Here is a 22367-nt window from a genome sequence, read left to right on the forward strand (position 1 = left end):
AGATTCGCAGTCCGTACCCTGAATCATAAGACTATTAGGGCTTCAAAATTCTAAATGCTTCTATGTTTTCGGAAGGCAAATTACTAGCGTCGATAGTATTTATTTGTTTCGTTGATTTGTCTTTATTTGCACTGTAGAGACTAGAAGATTTGCAGACGAAATATCCGAGTATTAATTAGCAATCTCTGTATTTAATTTCATCAAGTCTTTTGAAAAAGTCCCCAGAAAGGCTTGTATAATGATTTAATTTGCAATGTTAAACGGCGCCAGCCATCTGGTCTCTTGCTTTTTAATTCAATACAATGTCAAGGAATATTTTTTTTAGGAAGGAAAACAGTAAGTATTGCCGTTAGTCCGAATCAAATTATAATAAAATTAGAAAATTTATCTTAATTAAATTCTGCTGTCTTTCTTGAATACAAAATATATTTTAAATTGTTATTTAGATTTATAAGAATTTTAGGAACTTTAATTTATTATTACTATAACTTAAATTGTACCTTTTCTAATGTTACGAATTTTCTTGAGCGCCTACATATTTTGTAGTTGCAATGTTGCTTATCAGCAGTTGTAATATATCGACAGGATACATTTCTCGTTTGTCTATTTCAATCTTTAAACTTAAATAGAATTTGATACGTGTTTTAAATTTAAAAGTAGTGATTCGATGAAGCATAGGTTATTTTATCTTCCAAATTAAATTCCTCGACATGTCTTACCCGATCAAGTAATGTGAAACAATAATTAAAAATAAAATAAAACAATAGCATAATTTACAAAATTTAATATCTCTTCCTGTCGCCGTATTCCTTAGGCTAAGTAAAGTTGCAATATTGTTCTTTGTGTAAGTACTGGTAACACCATAACTGTATTTTTACTAAACAGATTGCTACAGCCTTGAGAGAGCACTCACTCAGTATGTAATACCAGTAAATGTTACAGAACAAAAGGTTGGAGTAACACAATGCTTTATAAAATGTACATCTCTCAAAGCCGTTACAATTTACAATGAGTAAAATAAGATATGTATAGATGGCAAGATTCTAAACGCTAACATTATAAAGTACTTCATTAAGTACGGATAATCAAGTAACAGATTAAATTATTTAGCTATTTTCTGTGAATTCCTAAACGTTAATTAGGCGAAATTTGCGTTTCGCGGTTAAATGTTAACATTTTTTTAATTTCATAACAAGAAGGAATGTCAGCGTTTATGATGACTTACACTAACTGTTTAAATAATTGATTCAAACGAGTCTAGTTGAAGTCTAGTAGATGGTAAAACATAATTTGATCATTCAATATATACACAGGGCGCGGTTACACGAGTTGAAACTTCAACGTTGGCATCCAAAATTATTGCTACTAGGTTCGCGCCTAAAATTTTAGGTACGAGATGTGTCTACTTATTATCTAAATTCATTTATACTAATATTTACATTTACAATGATTAATAATAAAGTAGCTATAGTTAGAAGTTTAAGTAACAGCGCGTCATTATAAACGAAATAACAAATTTATTCGAGATTTTATTTACACGCAAGATTACAAATCACAGAGATGTGCACGTTAACAGAACGCACCGACATATGCACTATCGGCTGGCAAGAACAAAACAATGACAAATGTCCATGATTTTACGTACACAATAGACAAAAAATCCACAACGTAATATCAAAGATAATAAATAAAAATACAGATAAATTCCATCACAACTTATTGAAATACTAATCTTAGTGGTCTGTGATTTGTATATTATTTTTAACTAACATACAACGACGATATTAAAAAAAAGTTCTTTGTTCGATGTTTATTGCGTTTAATTAGCTCACATCTTAAGCGCATACAATTAATTTAGGTCTTAATATGCAGTAAGTACACTGATGTATCCATTGAGAAATGTTGAAAGCATAAACATATGTTTATCCTTTACATATAAATCATTGAGTGAGTGCCTTAAATTGTAACAAATATCATTACGTAGGATATGCCTTTGTTCACTCACATCTACAATATCACTTTTATTATAGAAACAACACGCTTTGTGTTTAACACATCTCATTCCGAACAACGCTAAGTTACACATTTCAATAGAAATTTACACAGCAGCGAGTAAGTTTTACATAAATTGCCATTTTCACAACCGAAATTAAATATGTAATGAGTACAGTCGCCAACACGATCGTTACTCGGAGATTTGTGCACGATCGTACTGTTTACAAATCGGATAAAGTAATGAGCGTGGTAACGACCGTGTTGGCGGTGTACTGAAATATAACTTAATAACTCACTGGCGTTATAAAAAATATTACTAATCGTACTGTTCCTGAGTAAAAAGCGATACGTTTAGTAATAATTTTATGTTGGCCGTGTTGAGTCCGATTGTCTTTTGTCACAACACTGTCACTCTGTGTCCCCCGTGGGCGAGGGGACGCGGGCCTTGACAGATGAGGAGTTGGTCGTGAGGTCGAGTGCTGGCTCGTGACGCGGTGCACCCAATGCACTGTAGTCGCTGCTGGTGTGCGCCTGGGGGCACGGCTGGGTGCACGGCGGCTGCGTGTTCCCGGGCAGTGAGTCCGGTTCCGGCAGGCAGGTGTAGTTGGGCGGCGTCCAGCAGCCCGCAACACCTGCGCTGTTCGCGCCGCCCGCCGCCGGCTTCGCACCCGTCGCACTTAAGTACGAGCAAGCCATCATCTGGAACAATATTATAAAAATATTTTTATATAGTGTTGAATGGATTTTCGTTAATGAGCCATCTATGTTTTGATATTTAGGATCATGATTTGTTTTTCCTTACATTCTTATTCAATTATTGCTAATATTGTATGAGGAATGCAATGAACTAATTCAAAGTCCTACTTCCATTTACAATGTATTTATTATTAAATTCAAGTCTGACGGTTTGTTAATGTTTTGTAACTGTAGGGTGTTACGATAGTTTCAGTCGGAGAAAATAAAATTGGTTTGTTACACAAATAAGGCGATCAATTTAGTAAATTTCTTTCTCCGCAGTCAATAAAGTAAGTTCCGTCGACTCCCAGACGCGATTCGCTTACGTTAAAGATGAGCTTTACGTATATTACTTGTGTAATCTCCGAGAGAGTAGATTGAAGTAAAACAGGGCTTACATAAATAATGAAATATGTAGTATTATGAGACGGGAGGCCTAAAGAATTCGCGAGTGGGGCTCTGTAATCACGCTAATGGCCAATGCGCAGCGCCCCCCCCCCCAGCCGCCCCGCACCGCGTCCTGCTCCCCGCGCCCCTCACTCAGGCTCTTACGCTAATGTAAAGTTCGCGCAGGAGTAGTTTACTGCTTGAGTCTATCACACTCCTAGATCTGGATCCTCGCTCCTGCCAATCCATGCCAAGAAAGCCTCATATTTCGTGAGTTACAATTCATGTCAAATATATAATAGTCGTAATTTCTTAAGTTTCTCGGTTCGATTCCATTTCGTTCTTTTAGCGTAAAAAGACTGTTAAATGATTTTTATACATACACATACTGCAATTCGTTTAAATAAGTTACTGCGATTAAAAATATTTATAGGTGGTGAGTTTCTAATAAGGGTTAAGGACGCACGACGATAGATCTTAAAGACATGTGATCGTTCATTCGATTGTAATAATGTGTCAAAGCACTGTTGTGAAATATGCTCCATTTATAGAGTCAATTCTGTAAAATGTATTAAACTGTGGTCAGTTCGAATTTTTAAACATATCGCGCGACTCGGTTCCCGGTTAATAGGCGTGAAACAACGCTTCGGTTAGCGACCCGAGCTGCAATTGATTTACCCAAAATCTACTCGTACACGTAGCGTTCAGTGTTACAGAAATTTCATAGTTGATACAGCGAACAAAGGTCCGTACCACCTCACCGAACAGGCAATAGTTCTCCGGAACAGCTGCGCGGCACGCGGAGAGTTCTAACAATGATATTGTAACTTTAATATTTATTACACTTGATGAACTCGTCGCAAGTTAGTGCAAGTAATACAGCGCTACGGAACGTCTACGACGAATAAGGAGGCGCTCGCATCTTGCACTCGTATGAAAAAGACGAACGGGCTTATATAATTTTAAAGCTCCGATTCGCCCTCGTCTTTAAAACAATGTACGGTTTAATTAACTCGATGTCGTTCGGCTACGTTAGAGCGTATAGTGCATAATTAAACCCTTTACGTAAACGCTTCGGTTAATATATTTAAGCGGTATCGCTTCAGGAGACCTAAACTCTACTATGAGAATAAACAATCGCCGCAGGCGGTGTGGACGAAGCCGCCGGACAAACGAATTAGTGGTGCCATGCTCCCTTCTCCCTGCACCATGCACCCCGCCCCTCGTACAACCCTCAGCGTGGCTCACGTTGCGATTAAAATATAATTAGACGCTCGCCAATCGTTTCGCCATCGAGCCAGGTGGCTACGTAAATTAAACAACCGGTTTCGGATAACCCTCGGGTTGTTGTAGAATACGCTTATTATCTTATAATACTCGTAGATCTGAACGGTAAGATCTCGCAGCCGATTAATCATTATGGCGTGCGAGGGTTAAAAACCGAGCGGGAAATCGATGCATGATGAGGTGCGGGTCGCAATACCCAGGTGTAACGCTGTATTAATTACGATCGGTTAGACATCGCACTATAAATCACACTCGCCTAGTGCCCCACCGCCAAGTACTCGTACCTCCGCTAATGAATTCAAACGTGCCGCGATAATTGCGTACCTAATTACGACCGCAGAGCCGTCTAATTTATCACTGTCGGATTATGAATCGGGAATGGCGTTAATTAAACATGCATAATATTTGTGGAGGCGACGTATCGGCGCGCCGCGGGCTATGTGAAACAATTAGCTTTCGAACTAATACGGGGGCTATTGAAACTCGGACGGTGGTCGCGTATTCTCTGCGGACGGCGCGGCCGGAGCGGGCGACGGTCGACGGTCGTGCGATTACAATGAAAATTATCCATTCGTGTCCGCGTAACTTTGTGTTGATTTATCCGCGCCGTGACCCGTTTGTATTGCGATTTAGGCGCTTGCTTTGTTGTAACTTCTACTGCTGTTTAGAGTTTCTCAAACTCTAATGAAATCTGAATCGCTCACATATTAAATTAAATAATACGAAAGCAAACGCATCAAGTTATTATGGAAATCAGACATGTATTAACAATAGTAGGCGTATATGTATTATAGCGTATACGTATTTAATGTATTGTAAAAAATATAATGAAATCACACATGAAATGGTGTTTGATACTCGAGCGACCGTGAATGAATTTGATAGAAAATCTGATGAAATCTAAAAAAACTTTTAATTTAAATTTATTTAAATTAATTTTATTTCCATTTTAATTGCTACATTTGTTATACTGATTATCTATTATGTATGATGTACCAGAAAGGGAAGTCATTGGCTCCTTAAATACAGGTGAACTTAGTTAAGGAACCAAGGCGATATTGATGCTGTAATCATTTAAGTATGCAATAAAGAACCTTTTTCATTTCCATTTTTCATTTTTCAAATTGCATCGTAACTGTAGTATAAATATCGACACCGTTAGCTGTAACGTTACACTACAAGATATAGGTATGTATGTCTCCTCGAAGCAATGTAATTAAGAGCATAAAACGTGTACCGCATAAATGGTCCAGTCAGCAGTTTCGATAACGACATTGTTTTCTAAGATATGACAATGTAAACAAACACATTTACACGGGTAGTTTAATATCGGTATTGAATGGCGAACGCCTCCGCGAGCACAATACTACGTCGGCATTCCATTAACTAGTTGATCAAACATACTCGCCGCGCCGCATCCCTCTGGTAAGGGCATTTACACACGACCTGCGTACCACGATGTAACTACAAGATGTAATATAATTGTCAACTATGTTACTTGATTTGATGCGGTAACTTTAAAAAAATTTAAGAATGTTTAAATTTCTCTAAATTACTGATATTAAATCTAAATTAAAAAAAATCTTTTTTTGGTTTTATAGTGACAAGGAGGCTGATTTCAGAAAAAATATTAGCACTTTGTTACATTTGTAAGACATCACATGGGCTGTTTTATTTAAAGTAGATGTCCTTTATCACATTCATAATATGTTCAAAAACCTTTAAAGTAAACCAAATCGTTAGCTTGGCCACCGCTGTATGTGTGCGACTATCCTTTCGGGAACGATTTCAATCTACGCCGGCTTCGGCGGGTATCGTATCTATTGGAACAACAGCAACTGTTTGCTCGGGTCCAGGGCGGTTGCGGGCGTCGGCGGCGCGAGGCCCGGCAGACTTTCGCGACACAATGCCACACTAGTCCTAAATAATTTAATAGTTTTAGGCACAACGTGGAGCGTTCCGCAAACAAGGGCCGACAGACATAGTGCGATATTGTCGCCACGAGCCGAGCCACGGGAGCTACGACCATCTTGCGGCGAGTCCGTAATTGATTATGCATGTTCCCCTGCTAATTGATTATGTAACGTCCGTTAATACGATAGATTCATGAATTGTATTCGATTGACATACGATTCGGATATAACAGATTTGTATGACTAATACAGAGATGCTTTGTATATAAATAGTCTTATTAACAGTTGAGATAAAATAAACAAAAAATATTGAATGTAAAAATTTGTAAAATTATTAAAATGTATGGCACCGTAAAATAAAAGGGGTCACTATACAGTCCGACAATCTGTCTAAAGCGGTACTATAAATATATTAGAGTGAGATAGGGCAGCGGTGAGATAGTGGAGTGATAGCGCGGGCAGCGGGCGGCGGGCGGCGATAAATTAGGGCGGGTAGGGCGGTGGCGTGCGCGCGGGCCGTTTGTCGCGTCGCGTGCGCGCGCGCTCATTGCTTATTCATGTCGTAAGGCACGCGATCGCCCGAGCCTCCGTACACGCGCGCAATGTCGCAACACAACCTAGACGCGTCTGAGACTGATGCACAAACTTTTTCTTGCTGTATTTTACGAATGAAGTTCACAGCGTTAGATACAAATTTTGATAACATATAGGTAACATTTTTGATATAAAATACATAGTCTATAAAATATAGATATATCTACTGTTTATTTTGCGCGTTCTATGGGCAATATCTTTTTGCAATGAATTAACTAGCAATTGCCCACGTGATGTTAAGTCGCGGTGTGGGAGATTATACGTGCTAGCTTAGAGAATGCCTATAAGACATATATAAAGGCTTGTGTAAATATGTTAGCATATTTACATATTTATAAGTTTCAAAGGTTTCGTTTAGGAGTCAATGGCGGTTAATGGGTAAACCTTATTTGTTTAAATGAGGAAATCTCGAGATACGTGTTGTAGATGAGCGGTTCGCGGGCGCGCATTAATCACGCCGTCTTCAGCGACCTCTGACGGCGCTGGCTAGCACTTGCCACTTGAGAAGCGATTACGAGACACCTTTTTGTTTATTATTATTAATATTTATATTCATAGCAAGTTAATTTTAATTCATTAAATGTTAAATAACTTTTAAATGTTATGAAACTGTAACTTTCCAAACAGCCATTCTATCGAGCTTTTGTTTCATCAGACACAGTTTTGCATTTTTGGGTGACTAATTTTACTTAATTTAAAATTAACATTACATGCGTCCTTTCCCCAACTTAAAGTCACTATATTTTTGTTTCTATTATTTACATGCTCAAAATTTCTGGTTAGTTTCTCATGGAAGAAGTTGAATGTTATCAATATTGTTAGTCGGTCAAATGCTCTAAGGGCTCATGTTTGTCAAATAACGAATACCGCCACATGACTTTTGAGAAATAACTTTGTACGTCAAAGGATTTAACATAATTTACGATAACGAGCGATCGAGTTGGTCTCTAACTTCAAAGCCACCGTTTCAGTTACAGTTTATTATTAATAAAATTTGGTCGGGTTGCCGGGGATCGCAGGGTAGTGCGGGGCCGTGCGGGGTGCGACGTCGGGCGCGCGAGGGGAGGGTAACGAGCTGGCCCGCGCTCGTTATCGGCCGCTCCGACCGGTCACCGCCGCGGAAAATTCGCCCGAAACTGACGCGCGTGAAAATTTAATGAACAGCCGGACGCTAGTTAACTAAAAGGTAAAGTGCACCCTCTTGACGTGTTCGGTAAATATTAATAGTGAGTGTGCTAGCGTGAGCCATTAAAAATGCACGAGTCCGCGGACACGGGCCTGCGCCCGGCGCGACGACCGTTCATTAGCTCCTTCACACGCGTACCCAGTTTTGCAATATAAATTAACCAGCGCGCGTCTTCGCGACCGAGTCTCCGCGTCTTCGCGTTCCTATCGCTCTGCACTCCTATCGTTTACGGCAACTGCACACGCTGATTATAGAATTTGTCCAATAAAATGCGACACTCGATAGCGAACTTTCTCTAGACCCGCGCGCCCTGGATACATGCTGAAAGGAACAAGTTTCGCTGTCAGAGCCATTTTAAAACTCTTACGGCCACTATTAAGGATAATAGAAACTGTCTAGCTGAAGCAATGAGTTAAGGAATTATGTGCGCTACTAGAATGATCTAAGTTTGACTTTAACGTCTTTTTCGTTTGCCGGAACGATTGTTGTGAGCGCAAACGGTTTGAGGCGATAGTAGAGTCTACATCGGGGATAGCGGGGAGCTGTGAAGTGCGGGCAGGGGTGGGGGCGAGGCGATATTTATTACGCAGTAATGAGGAGTCGTTAATTATGTATCGCAAGGTGTGTTTTCGTTTCGATTCGTAACGTTTCGGTGTCATGGGCTCTCGCGAACGAGGTCAAGGGTTCGCGACACTCTCAACCCCAAGGGGCTGCCAAATTAATGAGGTACTCCTTTGTAATAAAGATATAACAAGGATTGTGCACGCGAACCCGGACCTGAAGACTCCCAAGTCATTAATGATGTCGCAAGTCCCGTCGACTCGTTATCGCGCCTCCTCTAAACAAATACAATTTCACGAATAGAGAAATCAACTCGCGCCTATTTCAAATACTGTTAATTGTATAAACCCAATTAAAATTCAATTAATGATTTAAATATGTCAAAACATTTTTTTAAATCTTGATGTCAAACAATGAAAGCAGTGCGTCTTTATTTAGGGTAAGAGTCGCGGTGTAGCCAGAAAGCAATGCTCAGGCGGGCGGCGGCGGGCCGGGCAGATTAATGCGGACCGCGGCTTGCGGCCAGGGGTTTCTAAGTCGCGGCTAATTGGATGAGCCGCCGGCCACCCCAATTAGCAGCACTGCTCTGATTCATTTTAATCGAGCGCCCTTATCAATGCGCACGTTACTCCACCCTGTATTTATTTTACTCTCTTCAAGTTAATATAACATTTCTGTACGTTAATTAAAATTAATAATTAAAAATATAATTAAAGAAAAACTTTTATATACATGAGTAAACAATGAAGGAATAACTCTGAAGTTTCGCCGGACTTTAAGAAATAATGTCTCGTGCCTGGTCTAATACTGTTGCTGGTGTTGATTTTTTGTTAGTATAGCATATAGAGTATAAATTGCCTGTAGACCATATGTAACATCTATCAATAATCCCAGCGAGTCCTAAGTGAAATCCGGGCAGTAGGTCAGCGACCTTAGAGAATGATTGATAGTTCCCGCTCCCGGCAACTTAACGGCGCACCCCTACGAGAAATAAATGATTCGCTTTTCTATTGAATTCCCAACTAAAACTGTGGTAAAGTTTTTTTATTGCTGATTAATTGGCTTCCATTTTATGATGAAAGTTGTGCGTTTAAAAAGTAATTAAAACACAATTACTACGTATTTCTTGATTTATAAATGTCGAACTGGTTATAAATCAACCTCTGTCTATACAAATGTGCGCACCATTTCACACAAAAGGCTTAGGATAAGTAACTATAGGTAAGTAACCTTTGTTGCATTTCTGAAACACTATTTTAGCAGCATTCAATATTAAATTGAATGCCTAAATTAATGACAATAATTTATTTTTTTCCACTTAGCCAAATGCACTCAATCGTATATGATGCAGACGAAAGCGTCCATTAAGGTTGAAGGTTTACAAAACGAGCGAACGAGAGGGAGACAGGTACGAGCGGGACGGCAGGAGAAACCACTTCCGCGATGAGATAGCGCACTTCCTGTGATTGAGGCAGCGACCGCCCGATCGCGGACCTTTTCTGTTGCTCAAATTAGCTATTTGCGAAAACATGTCCTACTACTGAAAGCATCCTTTCATGCATAATGTTGCCTGAATAATAAATCCTACCCCGCCACTACCATTATCAGATTCTTGGAAAAATATCAGTTTTGTAGGAATACGTATTTTTTTACTAATGGAAATTTGGGACAATGTACGTAATTTTTGTAATGTACGAAATGATTTCGACTTTTCAAGAAATTATTGCTATTGTTTTCAATATCTACGCATTTAAATTACCAAATAAATATAACAATCTCTACTAAACAGTAGAAATACTTAAATAAGTTAAAATAACTTCGATTGTTAAAATTGAAAATAAGCATATCAAAGTCTGTGCACGGCTTTATGTCAGGAAGTAGAATAGAAGTATGGAATAGTTTTGGATTATGTAAAAACATCTATATAAAACTATTATGAATAAAATTATTTAGAAGCTTTAAAATGTTTAGTATAACTTACGAAAGCCACACGTTGACTGCTTCCTTTCAACATATAGATCGAAGTGAACTAACTACTTCATTTTGAATTCGGGAATATATTTTGATTAACAGCAAAATGGTGAATTCACTTGATTAAAAGCGTGTTAAATCCGATCGGCATAGACACAGGAACGAAGTAATGCAATGTAGTTTGATGATAGCAACAAGCAGTTTAGATTTTTATCTTGGAATTTTTTGTAATAACAGAAAATGTTCATAAAGTAAATGACTGAAATCTCGCCACTCTACTTATTGTTAAGAGTAGCTTTAAAAAGAAAGAAACACGTGGAGACCAGTCAACCCTTCCGCTTATTTTCCTACTTAGAACGGAACAAACAATTGAGTTAAAACACACTCCTTTCGCGTCCGGGCGGCAGGCGGCGGGTGTTGAGCGCCTGCGATGAATGCAGTCCTGTGCAATTTCCACTGCATCCTATTCTCATGCCTCTCGCTCAGCTAAGTAATGACTCAGATCCATTCGGAGATAAATAGCAAATTGAATGTGCTCCCTGGTGCGCCGTGTTCTAAGCACATCTCGTCTGACGTCACGTCGCTGCGAACTAGATAATGCGCGTTCTATGACATGCTCACGTTTGCTGTTTCTGATTAGGTTAGCTACAATTTCGAATTCGAACATTTGTATTAAATATACTGAAAGATTCAATTTATGTAATTCAAGAGAATTTTTGATTCGCAACAATTATTTCATTGATATGTACGATGTATTTCTTATACGATTTAGTATGCGAAAACATGTATACCACTAACAGGTTAATTATTAGATAGTAACAATAAAATTGTATTGTATTTGTGTACACAACGAAAATATTTCGTTAATCATGGTCGAACACCATAGTTGATGTTATCGATTATATACTATAGTATACATACGTTTTGTGTAATAATAGCAGCAAGATCTTACTTATTTAAACTTGGTTAAAATAGAAAAGTATACGGTACAATTAGAAATACGCTTTGGATAATAAAAGGGTAGCGAATCAAGTTAATTGATAAGTTCTATTGCGCCTGGACTAAATTAGTCCGCATTTTTAAAGCGCAGCATTGCCGAGGTCGTTTCGCCGGGCGCACAGCAAAGTGGAAAAACAGGTAATTTGGAGTGCAACAAGCACAGTTAAAACTATGTTTTAAAACTAATTCCGTCGGTAATGGCGACCCGCGTCGATAACCAGCTAGCGTTTACAATGTTTTTGGTCGCTCGTATTTTTTGGCCCGTTTTACGAGCGAGGAATATGAAAAGTTTTGAGAGGCTCTCGCGGAGCGGCGTAAAGACGTTTTACGATGCGTCTTTGAGCTGAATGCGGTACATGCTTCGCTTGTACTGTTGAATTTTCACGCGGTATAACCGCATAACACGAGCTATGACCTGACCATGAAAATTTATACGCCACTCCTCCAAGTCGATGTTTCCCGACGATGTTGTACCGAAACTATAAACGACGTATTAAAGCGTTGTTTCTTTATTTCGACGGAATTTACAAAATTTTAACATAAGATAAAATTTCGGTTGTGACCAGCTGCAAAAACGTTTCGCAACCCGGGACAACAAAGAGACGTTCTTATAAATTTGCAATTAAATTTTGGATACGAGCTCCAATGAACACAAATTCCTAGAGTCGGTCCAATAAAGGACGCCATGCAGCCGCGTTAGGCCTCTTTTCCATTACACGGTTGTTCAAACGTACGGTGTGTAAGCCGTACGGTTGAAAAAACGTGCTAGCTTGTACATGATACGGCAAAATCACCGCGCGAGACATTGGTAAGTACTGGCTAGTAGCGCTTTTTACTCGGGCTGTGTAGGACGTGCTGCGTCATGAATTTTCTTACGAAAAAAAAGATTATAGTTGCTTATTACATATATAGGAAAAAGGAAATAGAAAAAAAAAGGGAAGTAAGGTTTTGGATACATCCGATTTTAGAAAAAAGGGAGGAATATGGCGCGTTTCATACACTTGTCAAGAATCAATTGAGAGAAGATGAAGACAAGTTTTACAATTATTTAATCGTCGATGGTCTTATCCCATATTACAGGCCTTTCTTGAATCAACGTAATTAATAATTCTTGATTTATGTTCATTTTATAATAAAATCGCGAAACAGCGTATATAAGCGGTCACGAATCCGTGCGTACGTCCGGCACCGTCGACACACCCCGATAGACTGCCATACAACACTGGTGAAAATCACGCCGTGCGTAGACGCGGCGCGCCGAGGGGCAGTCACGGCGCACGCGGCCGCGGCGCCGTGCCTTGGCGCCACCGTGCATGTCGACAAGCTCATATAGTGATCCATACCACACTGACGACCGTGCCTACACGCGGCGAATTAACCGTAGATTTTCACGGCGAGAAACCGTGTAATGGAAAAGAGGCCTTAGGAGGCCATAAACGAACGTATTATCCATGTAAGGCGGAATAGCCGTTGCACAATTAATTGTTTCATTTTGGGAAACAATTCCCGCTCCTCATTCAATTAAGAGCGGCGACTGCGGGCGGCGGCGGGCGGCGGTCGCGGGGGGAGCCCCCGCTCGCTCATGAGACGGACGTATTAATAGCTTCTGCAATATTGATATACTCGTATCGTACTGCTTCGAATACGATATTGTTTGTTAGCGAATTCGATTCGTGTCGATCATAAATCTTGCGCCTTGTGTTGAGTTTGCAGTTGATTGAATTCGCACGGCTTCGTGTGAGAGCCGCCTCGGTCGGAGTAATTTAAGAGTGCTCTGCCGGCACCTATTCGCGCGTTCATTAGTCTCAGCTAAATGATAAATGAGACGAGCGCTGAGCCGCGGCACGAGCGCAGCCAGCTACCAGCCAGGTGATGCGCGCCCCGACTCGATTAGCAAAAACACACAGAATTAAGAGAGACAAACAAGTCGGCGGAGACACACGGTGACACGGGACCTCCTCGATACGAATTTTATATCACGTGTGCTGCAGCGTGTTTGTCTAACAAATTACTGTTTATCTTTTTACATTAACATTCTTCCGTGAGTTGGTATAACACCAAACTCATGATTGGACATTGAAATGATATATACATCGAACCGTGCCTCAATCGACTAATGTTTCAATTACGATTTATTAAAGACTAAAATGAAAATTTTACTGTTAGGTACTTAAATGTTGCAAAATAAAGTGCAGCTTGCGATTGTATTTAATTTTAAAAGACAGCAGGACGCCGAATGGGGCTTTCAAATCAGAGGCCTCCGCTGAAGATTCGAGAGCAATCTGTTAGATTGGTTCATTAAGACCTCCATTAGTGGAGTAATGAGTCGCGATGCATACCGAGCGCGCGCGTTAGACGGGCGGTCGCGGGAGGTGCGGGCGGCGGCGGCGAGCGGGGCGACAGCCGCCGGTGAAAGTTGCCTCTTGAAATAAAACGCTAGCGTTCCGATGCTGCCAATTATTTTAATTAGCTGCGGAACGTCATTAGCAAAGTAAAAATAAACCAAAAGAAAATGAGAAAACTTATGTGAAACTCACTGCTAATGTTCCGTGTGGAAATTCAGATGAAAACGGATTGATAAACATACTATTAATGGAAAAAACTAAAAAAATGTATCTTTTAGATAAATTTGAGAGTAATCTTCAATAAATATTTCAAATTTCTAACACATTGCAGTTAAAAATTTCTTGCATTAATATCTATAAGATTTTTTTTTCACTGTCATGACAATCAGCTTTGTGCATTATGTAAAGCGGAAGATGTATTCATCTAAAGTGAGTAAGATTACTTTGGTAGCAGTGACGACAGGTTGCCGTCTCCCTTTGCACTCCACGGCGGGTTTGGGGCGTTCGAAACGCTCGTCTGTGCGTTCTGACGTTTAAGGCGAAAATTAGCTGCAGCTCCGAGGATTTGGGCTCAGAATGCAGGTCGGGACCGTCCATTAGGTTAATTGAAGACGCTACTTGCGGCGTCACATAACCTTTGTTGCTCCACACTACTACACTAATGCTCAGAGATAATACAAAAAGCAATATCAAATTGAAGATCACTGCTTGTGTAAGATGAGTTTTGTTCTTTTTATCGTGTTATGTTTTGATCTTTTGTTCAAAAAATAAGTTACTATTTTTTTTGTTAAAATTATCATTGAAATTAGATTTTTTGTGTATTCTTGTAATTAAAGGTTTTCACTGCACTGATGTATAAATATTATACGAATGAAATTGTACCTATTACGTATTTTAGGTGAGCATTAAGTACTAAAATTTTTAGGTACCTAACTAAATCCAAATTCACTACCAATAATTTTTAATATTCTAAATTAAAAGTTAAGTATTTTAATATAGAGAACTTCAAAATATTAAACGATAGTTTAGTACCCAAGGAATAATTGATCGAAACTTGTCAGTTAATTGGAGGGAAATATTGTTAGTGGCGTAATGGACAAAGGAAGGATGGCGAGTGAGTGAGTGCGCCTGGAATCTCGAATAATGAGAAACCTTAACCGGCGCTCATTCATGGCATTACGACAAAGGTAAGGGGAGGCGGTCCTAATTAACTGGTAAACTTTGATGAGAGCCCTCGCACCGCTAATTAATGTGCCCGCGGGGTGAGGGGTAGGGGAAGGCTCGGACGTCCCCACTCCTGCATGTGTCACTGCAGATTACAGGCGAATCCGCGTTATTATTTAGAGGTTAAATAATAACAACCAAAATAGGAATTGAGATAGGAAAATCTTCGCCCTGGAGTAAAGATGTATAGGAATGCAAAAAAATGTGACTAAACAACACTAGAGGTCTAAGAAATATGTAGAGGTCATATGCAAAGGGAAGTTATTGAAGTAGGAAATGTTAAAAGGGAATGGCATGAATTGGTATCTTGCATACTCAGTAGAAGTATGAATGCGAACATGGCAATCCTTTTAGTAAGCGTTAAAAACTATAGAAAGGAAGTCAATTCGCGGCCTCCACCTGCCCGCGACCCGCACTAAATGTATTGTCGTGTCGGCCCCTGCACATCCCTCGTCCTCCCCCGCACCGCTAAACCCCAACTACTTAATTGGAAACCTTCATACATATCCAATACACGGTAACCCTTTTGATCGCTGCCAATATTCCAATATATGGGTGATAATGACGACGCATTTAATTTGTTATTAATAAGTGACACACTCGTCTCAATGCTAATGAATTATATTGAAATATTTCAATTATTAGCGAGTATTCAAATTTATTTAATAAAAGTTAAAAAGTGTCTGAAAAGTAAAATTAAATTAATTCAAATCACTGTCGGCGGGTAATAAAGGCCTACGCTTACGCTCGCTACATCTACTGGGAGTCCAAAGAATATGCCAAAATGTCTTAAGTTTCTTCAAGCAATCAAGGCTTAATACCGTAGTGGAGTTTCGAGTTGGAAAATTATAGCGGGAAGCGGTGCGGGGCGGGGGCGGTGTGGTGCGGGGCGGACGTCCGCCGCGTGTCATCTCGTAACATCAAAAATGCATTTAAATTCTGCGCAATAAAAAACAGCGGCTTAAAGTTTCACTGCGGCCAAGGGATTGAAGACGCCTGCCTCCAACCCGTGCGCAACACACTTTGCGGTATAAAATATGTAACTCCCATTTTCTGTTCGTCCTCTTTACAATCTGCGACCCATTTCTTAATAAAAATCCGCTATAAAAATACGTGTCGTCCTATAAATAATGAAAGCACCGGGGAGTACCCGCGCGGCTCCGGCGCGCTTTGTTAGCCGTCCGATTGGCTCATTGTGCGACTACTGAGCCCTCTCCTCTTCACTGCTTCACCTTTATTTGTAAACCATTATTCAGTTTTAATAGCGAGTCGTACACGGCATTCAATTAAACTATTATAAACATATCATCATACTAATGAATTGTCTACTGCAACGATTGCTGACGTTCAATATTTCAAATCGTCTACTCACAGAAACAATCGTGTCTTTTAGACGATTTTCAAAAATAATTAGTATGGTTACATAAATCCAGTCGTGCTTCCGATTTTACTACGTAAATCGAAATTGTATTCAATTTAAATGCAAAAAATGTGCACAATGAATATTTAAACATTTTCAATTTTCATTATGGTAAGCAATTTAATAGGATATAGTGCATTTAAAAATTAATTAACGCGGCCATAAGCTCCTCCTGGCGGCCAGCTGTAAAGCGACAAATTAACAGAAAATTAAAGCGGCTACCGCAAACCGCGAATGTCATTTCGCTATAGTTTGTCCAATTTATCAGTACCGATGCCGAGAGTCGTTCGAAAATAATCGTAATCGGAGCGAGCACCGCGCCGAACAATATGGGCCGATGTCGGCCGCTCTAATTGGCCCTTACCTGGAGCGCACTCGAGAATGATAAAGCCCCCATTAGCCGCCCTATTATTTACCTACTCGTCATTAGCGTAGACTTCATTAGGATAACGAGATAACGGAGCCGAGACTCGAGTGGGGACTCCGTTCGGCATATTTGGTGTGTTCGATTCTGAATCCAAAGAAATTTTTCGAAGAGCAGTCGATTGGCCGTGGGTAATAACGAGCTAATTATTTCGGAGTACCTCTCGATGGGAATTATTCGTCGAAACGAACGAGCGAGTTGCGTAAGTAGGAAGTAATGTGCGAAAAGGCAATAGACCACCGGAGGCGGAGGCGCGTATTGTACGGCATCATTAAGATCGATATCGATGATCGAGTAATAGGAGAAATATCGACGTTGCAGTGCCCTCAGTACTCGGCTCGTTGCTCGGACAAAAAACCGGCCGAATTTATTGTTAATTATAAAAGTCGAGCGCGCAACATTAACGCGGAGATGCGACGCCGCGATAGCCGCCGCCTATTTATTTATTATTTAGATATCGGCCGGCGCGGTCACGACTCCATATTGTTTCGCTGTAATGCCAGTAATGACCTCGGTTTAAAGTTGAAGTGTTAATTTGATTTAAAATTATGCCCGCGATTACGATCTTCACGTGCAAGTTTCGCCCTAAGCTTTAATTACGCCACTGATCCCTGATGGAGCGATCGTGATATGGCTATTTTAGCTTTCATAATATTACTTCCATACCTCCTTAGCCGTCAATTTATTTTTAACAAGTGCTGCAATGCGGTAATATTTTATCTATATGTATATATTCGGTCTAGTAATTTTGTGTTTATTCGTTACATAGTTCAATAGTTGCGGTATTTGTTTGCTCATCTCAGATATAAAATTGCTATAAGTGAAGACTTGTTATTTATTGGCTTTCAGTCATCCTTTCTATACCTCCACTGGTTACAATTACTAGTTAAATTATAAATACTTTTTTGATATTTGAACATTCTCTGTTTCATTTTCCTAACCACTAATATTATCCGTGTATTTTTATCCCGCGTCTCGCAACGAAATGAAATAAACCAAAAATAGATCTGCGCATGGCATTTTATAAGAGACATCTTTGTCGTAGCCACTATTAAAAATAAACATGTGAGTTCGTCGCGTCTGTCCTATATTCAGAATCGTACTGAAATAAACATAACAATATAACAATTCATAAAGGTGTCTCATCTATTAGGACGAGTTACTAAACTTAAATGACATTAGAGGGGGACTTGGTACAAAGAAGGCATCGATGGGCCCTAAACGCCTGAGAATAGCGTACGTATATAGACGTTTACAAAGTTACCTGGAGTCTGGTAGATATGGTCAGCAAACGGATAGATTTTTTTGTTGGGAATAATTTAACGAATAAATTGGGTGTGATTGATCCGAATTATAAAATTAAATTGTTCAAAAATCACGTAGACAACATTACAGCTAAAACATTTTATTCCTTCTTTTCCTTTTAATTAAACTTCGAACGTAATAAATAACTTGTAAGACATGGTTTTTGATTAAGAGAAGCATTAATAAATTTGTCAGCGGCAACTACGCATGGGTTGGTATGTGTAAAAAGCGGAGTTAACAAGGTCCGGATTCACAATCAGCGGGTTGCGGCTTCGGGGGGCAGGGGAGGGGAACTGCCAGAGTTACGAGCGCCCGTCGTAACTGTCACATTAATTAGCATTCCCGCTAATGAGGAGTTATGGCGCTCTAATGAGAGACCTCGTAGCAAACGTATTTATTAAAAGGCCAGTGTATCGGCGATCCGCTTTCTCCCCGCCCGCCCCTGATGCTGCCAAGTGTCAAGCCAGAGATTTATCAGCATTTATAGGGATTAAATTAACGTGGGAAATGTATTTAAGTGTTTATAATTGAGGTTCATTCGTTGAATTATTTTTGATATTCGAAAGAACCCAAATTAAGGTATAAAATGATGATGAGTGGTTTATAGATTTAATTTCATAACTAAGTAAACTTTATATACAGAAAATTTATTTATACAAATGAACCTTTTTGTAAATACGTTTTAACTTATAATTATTATATTTTTATATTTAGAACAAGTTCTAATTTTTGTTTACTTTATTATACAAAATCAGTCTGTTTCAATATACTTTCTTCTCTTGACGTTTTATTTTGCCATTTTATTTAACTTAATTATTTCATTCTATTGAAAATTAACTTTAAAGTTCTATCTTGTGCGTTTTCTTTCATTTTCAACAATAATTAGTATTGACAAGAAGGAACACAATACAAAACTTTGTATACAATTGATTAAGAATGGCTTAACTCTCGTGTGATCGTTCGGTGTCGGCACCGACTAGTTTCGGACCCGTCTGGGGTCGGTGCCGTCAACGGACGATCACACGTGAGTTAAGCCGTTCTTAATTAATTAATTATAATGTATCACGAAAGTTTAAACAACTAAACTCTGTATACATTAGAATAATGCACGAAGTAGAAAGTGTAAGTTTGAGTTTCGATTCACATTTAAGATACGAGAACACAAAACTTTCTTTATGAAAATATTTTAACCCATTCATAATACAAAAGTGTGATTCCTTGTTACAACAAAACCTCGGCAAAGAACAAAGCTCGTCATCGTCACAATGGAGTGCGCAAAAAGACGTTAATAATATTCGTCAAAGCACTCTGGTTACATTAAATCAATTTGCCCTTCCCGCGCCGTAAGTAGCGAACGGTGTAATTGATAAGTTGAAACCCTTGTAGCGAGATGGCTAGAGTTTGGCAGCGCCGGCGCGCAGGCTCCCCCCACCGCACAGACGTCTCTACTCTCTATTCTTCTACATTGCTTTTTACTATTATTATATTTCTACACTAAACATTTTTTATCTAATGCATTCAGTAAAAGTATTGTTATGTTATGACAATATAGTTATTTGTACTATTACAAAGATTTATTTTCAGAAAGTTCTGAACAGATTTCAGTTTCGTTAAATTTACTTTACCCAGAAGCAACATAGTAGAATTGCGCTTTATTATTTACAAGATATCTTTTTTTTATTGTTCCAATAAGACATTAATATGAATTACAAAAGCATAAGTTTGAAAGTTGCAACGTTGAACTTTGGTACGTATAAAATTGTTAATTACAATTGAAGATTTAATAATGCTCGATGGCGGTATTCTTTCATTCGATAATTGGCTTATAAAACTATTGAATGATAATACCTCTTGAAAGATAACATGAATTAGATTACTATCATTGAAATTAAATCAAAATATCAAGTGGTTTCTAATAATAAACAGCTGCAAAAACACCTCCTTCTTTTTGAAGTCGGCTAATAAATGCACGGAGACAGTACAAATGTAGCCCAATTGTTGTTTTATAAAATCATTATCACAAATACGAGTATAGACTTTAGTGTTGGAAGTAGTAGTAATACTTTAAACTCTGGCGTCTATAAAACTGTCTAGCATAATTTGTTTTCGTCACCGATATTTTTTTAAACTGACAGATGGTTGATTTATCCTCGATTGCTTAATGGAAAATTAGCGAGTGTTAAAAACAAAAGTGTGTTTACGTATTTTAATTGAGGTGGTGGGTAAAAGTGAAAGCTCGCCGGCGTTGGCGACCCAACAAACCGGTCGGAATGCACTCGATTACGGTTCATTGATTATTTTCTTCATTGCCGCCGAGTACCAAGCGTCGGCGTCGCGTCGGCTGCAATCCGAGTTGCGTATGTTTTCATTAATACATTTTTATTCCTCTCAATGGTCATTACGGATGAAAACAGAGTTAATCATACGATATAATTTAATTATCTGGTCTGTTAAATACTTTTCATTTACAGTAATCCTGTAAATTCTCGCAAACTTGCTTAATTAGTTTTAATGAGATTAGGTACTAAAACAAGGCACTTAATTGACCAAACATTATGTTGATTCAAAGAGTGCAAGTTCGACTTTAAAACAAAATATGTATAAATTATTTTTGGACTAGACCTGGACGATCACAGAACAGTAACAATGAAATTGCATCGGTATTAGTCAATTAATTTTTTTCAATGATTTTTAATTTGGCTAGAACTATGTAAGCATATCCGATCGAATTGCACTGTTTTAAGAGGAGTTCAATATTTTCTTGAACACGGTCTATAACCGGGGACATTATGAATCCCAGCGGTAAAATTTGTAGAGTTCTCATATTAATATAGGTACGTTACAAGCTTGTGTATATAGTCTTTCAATTTGTTTGAAAATCGGTAAAACATTTTATATACAGCCGCAAGTAAGTTTCAAGAAATAATTAATGAATTTGATCAAAGATCTGATTAAGTTTGTGCAATCATTGAAATAATGAACGTTCAAATTAAATAAAAAACTTCATTTCGTTAATGACATCTTAATTAAAAGTAAGTAGATTAATATTGTTTATTAAGCAGCAAAATAAAAATCATAAAATAATGAGGATCATAATTAAAGATGCTTTAGAGAAAAATAGATAAAATGAAATATAAATGATATAGAAATGGTTTGCCGGCGACAGATGAAGAGAGTACACGAAACATTTTTTTTTTTCATTTCAGAATATGCATAGCTTAGTTATAATGATGATTGAAATGTACTACGAGAGAGAATAGGCGAAAAATTCCATTATGAGATTGTCACTTGCGGTATGTATTTGGCGGTAATTTCATTATTTTTTCAATATTTAATCTGTGTAACGAGTCTGTCGCTCAGATATGTACCCATATGAAAGGGAGGATCATAAAGGAGTGCACCGGAACAGATCGCACGACAATATCCTAATTCACTCGCGCGAATGTAATCCATTAGTGTTCCCTTCTCTGCCCTCCTCGGGGCACTCCCATCCCCCGCATGCGCCTCGCGTCCCCCGCTCCCGCAGACCTCAGCCCCGAAACCGTCTGTCATTCATAAACTTCCATATCATTTGTATTGGCACATGTTTCATATGACTAATGGACGGGGCACATTAAATACGACACGACATCTGCTTATTGCAATTTACAATATTATATTGAAATAAAAATCAATGGTATTGAAACATACCGCGGCGCGAGCGTGGCGTTTGCAAATCAATTGTGTAAGGAATTTGTGGAAGAATTTTTGAATAATTTTCCATTTCCATCTGTTAATTAATTTGCACGAGGCGCCTGTACTCGTATAATAACATCTCTTTAATTATGGACTCGCCACAGTTTCCACTTGGCGTCCTAGTTTTAATGGCTGCGCGATAAAATTTTGCAAATTGTGTTTCTCCTTATTAATATTAGAACTTCAATGCAATTAAAAAAAGAAAACATTTATTTTTTTCGAAACGATATAATATATTACTGATACTTAATAAAATTATATACGAAAATGTCCAATTCTAATTCGA

General features: G+C 38.7%; 1 protein-coding gene across 2 annotated transcripts in view; it reads right to left on the reverse strand.

Annotated features, from left to right (window-relative positions):
* Nucleotides 1-795: 795 nt before the first annotated feature.
* Nucleotides 796-22367, reverse strand: part of LOC106714277 (LIM domain transcription factor LMO4) — a 133972-nt gene continuing 112400 nt past the window's right edge. For both annotated transcript variants that reach the window (XM_014507278.2, XM_014507277.2), the window contains exon 5: nucleotides 796-2694. The gene's annotated coding sequence lies outside the window, so the exon portion shown is untranslated. The remainder of the gene's footprint in view (nucleotides 2695-22367) is intronic.

Source organism: Papilio machaon, chromosome 1, assembly GCF_912999745.1.
Source record: "Papilio machaon chromosome 1, ilPapMach1.1, whole genome shotgun sequence".
NCBI lineage: Eukaryota > Metazoa > Arthropoda > Insecta > Lepidoptera > Papilionidae > Papilio > Papilio machaon.